This window comes from Drosophila willistoni (genome assembly GCF_018902025.1).
Source record: "Drosophila willistoni isolate 14030-0811.24 chromosome 2L unlocalized genomic scaffold, UCI_dwil_1.1 Seg72.1, whole genome shotgun sequence".
NCBI lineage: Eukaryota > Metazoa > Arthropoda > Insecta > Diptera > Drosophilidae > Drosophila > Drosophila willistoni.
The window spans coordinates 3,162,793-3,170,734 of NW_025814049.1; positions in this window are offsets into that span (position 1 = coordinate 3,162,793).

Here is a 7,942-nt window from a genome sequence, read left to right on the forward strand (position 1 = left end):
TATCATCGTATAAGTGAAGGTCAAAACTGCTACTCGACATTTGTATGGCTTGTACTTTAATTAATTTGGCTTGGCTCTAACTTGGAAAATCGCCCCATCATCCAAGCCATCATCATTATCATTCACCTGATCTTCATCATCATCATCGTCATCATCTTCACCGTGATGTACTTGACTTCCAATGGATGTCATCGCAGATAGTCATTCATATACGCAGATTTCGATTGACTATCGAATCAAGTTACAAACCGAAACCAAATACACATGTGTTTTGTTTTACCTCTGCTACCATTTAAAGTTCAATGTTGCTAACAATTGTAGAAACACAAATCTTTTTCATTCTTTTGCTTATTTCAATCTCTGTGTCTTTGTGTCTCTTCGAGCCAATTTGTTTGCCACTTTTCCGAGTGCAGTCAAAGTCATCCGCACCTTAAAGTTGCTTTGCAATGGTATTTTTGATGTAGTTTGTTGTTTTCTGTTTTGTGTATTGTTTTTTGCTTTTTTTTTTGGTTTTTGCATTTTTTATTATTGCTACTAAAGTTATTTCTTTTTTAGGTTTTGCGGTTTTTCATGACTCTTCATGCAGAGCTCATTAACTAATTTAACTAGCATGGGGTAGTAGCTAACAGTGAGACCTACAAAGTCCACGGAAGTCGACAATAATTTGCTTACAATTTGCAAGATGTTCCTTAATGCCCATTACTAATCTCTGAGTACTTGAATTGACAATCAAAAGGTAAGGTAAAACGTCAAATGAATGAGACAAACGTTTTCTAAGAGAACCAGTTGATCTTCTTCAAACTAAGAACAAATTTTTTGTGACATTTTTCTGAATTTCAATAATTATCAAATCAGCTTATTTTCGGCCGTTAACTGATACAGTTTTGGAACTTTTTTTACAGATTTTTTTTTTGTTTTTTTAGCTTTCACTAAGTTTTATAAGCTTTAGTCCAAGTTACTCTAGAAATTTTTCTAATTTTTTTCTAGTAGTTATTTAACTACTATTATTATTTATTAGGTTTTTAGATTCAAGCTTTAGCTTTAATAAAGATCTACTTAAAATAGTGTATTTATCTTTTTTCTGAAAATTTAAACAAATTCCAAACTACAATATTCCAAAACATCTGTCTTAAGCTGAGACAACACATATAAAATATGTGTTATTATTATTTATTAGGTTTTTAGATTCAAGCTTTAGCTTTAATAAAGATCTACTTAAAATAGTGTATTTATCTTTTTTCTGAAAATTTAAACAAATTCCAAACTACAATATTAAAACATCTGTCTGAAGCTGAGACAACACATATAAAATATTAACATAAAAAAAAAGAATCATATGTTTAAACACATTTAAGACATTTGAGAATCTTTTTTAAATCTTTATTAAGAAATGCTATATTAAAAGAAATGCTACATATATTAAAGTCATGAACAGATCAAGAGACAGGTCATGAACAGATCAAGAGAATATTGAATATATGCTCGATTAAAAATATCAAGTTTTTTAACCAGCTCGAAGACTTCCTGAAATGCAGGTTGAAAGAGGCAAAAAGGTCGAAAATTGTTTTAGAAATTGAGATTTCAGAGGGTGTATAGTCCCATGGCCTGTCCATGGTCTTAATAAAAGTTAAGAAACTTGTCAGCAATCTTATTATAAACACTGTATACATAATGTGCACAAAATATTTATTAGGAACATGATCTTTTTTAATTTTCGACAGTTTAATTGTTTTGACATTAAAAAGGTAGGTACAAAAACCAACGAAAAAATGATTTGCCTTTGAAATTCTAGAAGCAAATACCTTTCAAAATAAAATAAGGAGAAACCGCCAGTTCCACACATGCTCCTCATGATGATCATGATGATGATCATTGCTGCATCTTCATTGGGTTAACCAATTTTGGTGACTATCCGCGTCGAGAGTTGGTGGCATGATTGACATTAATTGCCAACCCCGTGAGTTGTTGATGCACTTCTTATGCGTTTTTCATTCTCTCATTTTTGTTTGCGTTGTTTTTTTTTTTTTGGTTTTTGTGCAATTGTTATTTTATAATTAAGCAATTCTGGCGGTAGGTTAATTAAAATTTCTGACAAGTCCATGCTACAAAAAGATTTATGAAGGCTGGCCTAGAAACCGAAAACGAAACTTCTCAAAATTCATACAATTCATGAGAATCGCTTGCTTTATAATTATGAAATTTTTCTATAAAATATAAATCTAAATCAGCGCATTAGCTGTGAAAAACTAAAAAATGTTGGGTAAATCTAACTAAAAAGACTTTGGGCCAAGCCCAGGCACAAAAAAAAAATGCTTCTTACATTTTATTTTTAGTTTGCAACCATCTTGCCTGGCATATGAAAAGAAGTTTTTTGGCTCACGATAATAAAATCCCATTTAAGTTTGACGATAAGTTTTTTTGACCATTAGAAGAAGATGGAAGAAAAAAAAATTGTAGAACGGGACTCTGTGCCGTGCCGCTCCCGATGCCTGTCATTGCAAGTTAAATGCTTTGGATTTTCCTTTTTGCCAGTTTTGCTTGGCAAGTTATGGAGCCAACTTGGTGGTTCGCTTTACCTACCCCGACTCCCCTTCCCAGCCAAAGTCTCATAATATTCCACAATTGATAAGCGCCAAAATGCGGAGTCTGTGGGGCGTGGCAAATGGTTTGGAAACTTGGCTAAAGGTTGACGTTAGCTGTTTTTGATAAATGAACGAACACAGGCTTGGGTCGGTTTCTTTATTTTTTTTCGTCTTTTTTGTCTGATTTTCATACCCAAAATGATCATGGTAATGTGGGAGCGAATTGTCAGATGCAATTATAAGTTCTAATCTTTAGATATTTATGTATCTGCACGGTCGACGGAGCTAATTTATGTTAAGTGCTGCCAAACCCCCCCATTAAACTGACTTTCTGACTTAGCCCACTGATGATAGTTAAGAAAGAAATAAACAAACAATTAAATAGGTATTAAGAATAATAAAATGCCTATTGGAGACTTAGTTGGAAACTTAATAAGTAAGTAAAAATTACATCTTTATAAGAGACTCCTTTTTATAAGATTCAAACTACATAAAAAGCTATAGTAAATAGTAACAATAAATTTGAGTTAGATCACTTTAATTGTCGTTCCAAATAAGTTTCAAAAAATGCGAAATATTTAGAAAATAATATTTAGCTGTGAAGGTGAGATAAAAATGGAATTACTTTGAGACATTTGAGAAAGCTTTGCATAATCAGACACTTTTAATAATAAAATATTAAGATCATTAAATAGATGAGTAAAGAATACCTTTTCTTCAGGCATATGTTTAAAAATGGCAATGGATTTTGAAAAACTAAGAACTTCAGCGTCAAATTTTTGAAACATTTCTAATTTTCATATATTTTAACAATTTTATTTGAAGTACATTAAAATTTAAACAAAACAAACTAAAATAGTTTACAAATCTTTATCTAAAAATCGCTAACATTAAGTTAAGTACTCAAGTTTGTTTTGTTTTAAGTCGTTTTCCAATTTTTCCAACTGAACTAGTTCTTTAATTAAACTTATCTTTGTATTAAATGTCATTTGAGTTAATCGTTTCCTTGGTCTGTTCATTTTAAAAGTTCCTTGGCCATTTCGTGTCTCATTTGGAGGGTCTTTCTTTCCATTCACATTGCAAATTGTTAGCTCTTCTAATGCAACGCTTTCACTTGTCACTCAGGGCACTGAATGCACTGCAGGTGGAGATGACTTCACTAGGTTTTCCATCTATCCTTCACGTAAACAACACGTAAACAACAAGTCAACGTAGGTTATGGCTCAATCGTTCAGGACTAAACGCAGAGAAGGAGGGAGAAATAGAAAGAATTCTACTTTGCCAAGGAGGAGCTAGTGGGGAGGCATCTTGCTGTGATTTCTTTTTAGACGCTAGCTAAATAAAAATTAACAAGGATAAATGATGGGAAAACAACAAAAAAAATAAGATGAAAATAGAGCCAGACAACAAGGGAGATGGATAGAGAGGGGATGGAGAGGCGATGGCGATAAAGGGGGATATATTCAGTCTGCTTTAAATTGATTAAATGTGAAATTGGAATATGCAAATGCAACCTCACTGCCCTCCATACCAGCAGACACAATCTGGAAATCTGAGAGGCAATGGGCGTGACCGACTCTGTGTGTGTGTGTGGGGCGGGACTGTACGCTGAAATGTGATTTATGTTAGGTGCAAAGTTTTTCCACAACTTTTCTTCGCCTTTTTTTCTCTTTTCTTGGGTGCAATGAACGGAAGTGCAGCGACTCAAGATGATGACAATGCAAAGGGATGCAAAACTTGTTGGAAGGTGTAAAGAAAGAAGAAGAAGACACAACACAAAAAAAATTCGCTTAATTTGTCCAAAAGAAAAGCAGCAGCAACAAAAAAACAATAAAAAAACTAAAAGCCAAGCGCATATAAAAATTTCCATTAAGAAAAATGGTGGCAAGTGTGGCAAGTGACAGCGGGTAACGGGGGACAGGGTGCACGGTGCGGGGGCGAAATGCAAAACTTCACTCCAAAGAAAATAATGAGAGCAATCAACATAGAGTATAGAATGGAAGAGAGATCAAATCAAAAAGAAATAATGAGACATCCAACTTCTCAACACAAAGATTAAAATTAAAAAGTTTTTTAAAAACTAAATAAATTTGCTTAGTTTGCTATAACCAAAAGCAATTATGAAAAATTCATTAAGTTTCATTATTCAGGCAAAAGTTTTGTTTTTGCTTAATACTAAGTACTAAATTAACCGATCGGTAACAGATCTTAAGCAGTCTAACAGTTTTTAAAAAAAATACTAAAAATAACAGTGGGTAGAAAAAAACATAGCTGAAAGTAAATAAGAGAACTTTATATGTTAAAAACGCTTTATAAATTAAATAAAGCATCCATTTATAAGATCTAAAATTTAGTTTTAAAATATTTTGTATTTTAAAGTTATTTGATGCCTAGAAAACTCAATTTACAGATGCTTCATTCAAGAATAATAACTTTCCTTAGTACTAGAGACTAGGAAAGGTAACAGAATAAACTCTATCTTTTATTAATATTATATTATTATATTATGTTGTCTTATAGTTAGCACAATAAACAAATTTCTAACTTTTGCTGTACTTTTAAAGAAATGATATTAAAATTTTCACACATCACAAATCAAATTACTTCAAAAAAAAGCAAGCAATATTAAAACATGTCAAAAGTCTTTAATTCAAATAAATAAACTTCTACTACTTTTTCATATTCAAAACATCTGCAAATTGTATTTTTTCTTTTAAAATGCCTTAAAGTATTGAGAAAATTTATTTTACAATCATCTCAAAGTATATTATAGGCTTAAATTTAAAGATTTTTGGACTTTAGGTTATGCTTTTTAGACATTAAAATAATCGTCCATCTAATGTTAATGTTGATTTAACTATTCCAAACGTTGTTTAAAAGTTTCATAAAAATTTGATATTTAGCCTCACTTTTTCGGTAGCTACTAGCTAATAGTCGCCACTATAATTGGTAAATGATTGAACGAAATGTCATGTATTTTGGCAAATGAACTAGTGACAGATGAACTTTTCAAAATAATTGGATAATTATTGGAAACATAACATGATATCTTAAACATGAAAACATAATAAATAATAAAGCAAACAGAACTAGACTGACCCAAACAGATAAGGTTAAGACTAAAACTATTTCATTTACTAATAAAGATAAATATTTCCTCTAAATCATCAATATCAAAGATTTTCAGGGAAGTCTTCAAAATAAGCCAAATGCGTGCTTGAAACTTTCCCTTTCAAATCGATCGAGAATAAATGATTAAGGCAATAAATACCATCAATGCCTTGTCGACATTTGGCCTCCTCGCACGCTAATCGTTGGTAACATCGAAAAAAAACAAAACCAAAAAAAAAGGCTAAGATCCCACACACCTAACAAAAATATGCAAATCATTTGGCACGTCTGGACCAAGACGCGATGTTTGGGCCAATCGCTAGCTACTACTCATTCTCACACCACTGAAAAAAGCAAAAACCAAAAAAGCACAAAAACAATGCCGACGACTGGCAACAAAACAAAAACAATGGCAAATATGGCCAAAAGGCAATAAAATGCGGCAATTACATAGTTGGCTATTCTAATTCACTCATTTTTAGGTGCGCCTCTTTGGATTCTACAGGTGATTTTTTGTTGTTTTTGTGGGTCCACAGAATGTTGCACGAAATGCGCAAAACAAATTCGCGGAAAATCGAATAAAAATATATATACAAAAAAAAAATCGAGTCAATTCTGTTAAATGTTAATTCTGAGTTTTTTCCAACGCTTTGAAACAATTCAATAAGCGAAAAAAACAAAACTTAAACTATGAAAATGTCAACCAAGCAAAGGCAGCAGCTGCTTCTGCCACTTGATTTTTGGCCACTTTTCTAAAAGAAAAATTGTTTTTTATTTTTATTTCTTATAAATTATTTTTAGCTCACGCTTTACAAATGATTCGAGTTTTGATTGAAAAACTGCAACAAAAGTTACTTTTCGTAACAAAAGTTGCCCAAGATTCAAAAGAAACAAAACAACAACAAAATAAAAATTGATGTCAAGTTTGTCGTCAATCAAAAGAAATTTTCATCATTACTTGCACTTGCTGCCTCCGACTTACATAATGAAATCAAATACATACACATACATATATACGGTATCCCATCATATTGCTCTAATTACATTTTAAACAATCATTTTTCGTAATCGCAGCTACCACAAAATGCACTTCAAAATGCCTTTGGAGTGCCTTCATTTACTGCTGCTGCTGCTCAAAGAAATTTCCAAGAGGTTTTTTGTGGTTGCCAATGGCTCAGAGAGGGAAGAGGGGGTAAAGCAAGGTGGTTAACGTGGCTGCTAGTAGGTGGAGGGAGGTGGCAGTGAGGCAGGCCGGCATTGTTAACGGGTATTATGTTGTTAAGACAGTTTGACAGTAAGTTTTACCTACGTTTTATTGTATGTACACAGTCAAGTGTCACGGAAATCAAAGCAAAAGCCAAAAAATATATAAAAAAAAAAAATATATATATATATATGTGTATATAGAAATATATATTTTTACCAACAAAAGTTGAGGAGTTTTTTTTGAATATGTGTGTGTGTTTTTTTCTTTGGGTATTTCGTTTAAGTGATCACGCTTGAAACGAATTTGAATAACGAATGAAATGGGAATAAACTTTAATCCACAAAAGGTATTATATATTTATATGGTTCATTTAAATATGGGTCTTATTACAAGTGTTTTGGGACTACCAACGCAAGATTTTGTCCTAATTTCTCTACGAATATTTTGAGATTACTTTTTAACAGAATAAGAATAAGTTGGTATGATTTCTTTGGAAAGTTATCCATGGCTGTTTCCAAGACCAATCTATGTATAGAACCATTAATTTGAATCTTTTGATTTTGGCTCAACTTCTTATGCCATAAACATTGAATGAAGAAATATTATCAAGGGAAAAATATCTAAATACATTATTTTTTTACTTATTTTTAAAGCGATATATATATATTAGGTTACGAAAGTAATATACATTGTAATGTAGTATTTTCCTAGTATTTAGTGGATTTTCATTTAAGACTATTTCAATCCAATCTTTAAGCAAATGATTGACAGTATTGTTATCATTTAATATCAATATTTTAAGGTTCTAATTTTGTCTTGAAGATTCAATGCAATTAATTCCATAAGATTGAAGTGGTGACGGATAAAGCTCATAGTTTTGGTAGAAGGAAATTGGCGATCGGAGAAAATCTGGCATTTTGAATATTAATATAAGGATATTGATTCTTGGATATTGCAGTTTGTCCATTTTCATTTGTAAAGTCTCTCTTAATTTTACTTCCTGGCGACCTTAGAAACTTAAGTTAGTTAAGTAGAGAAACTT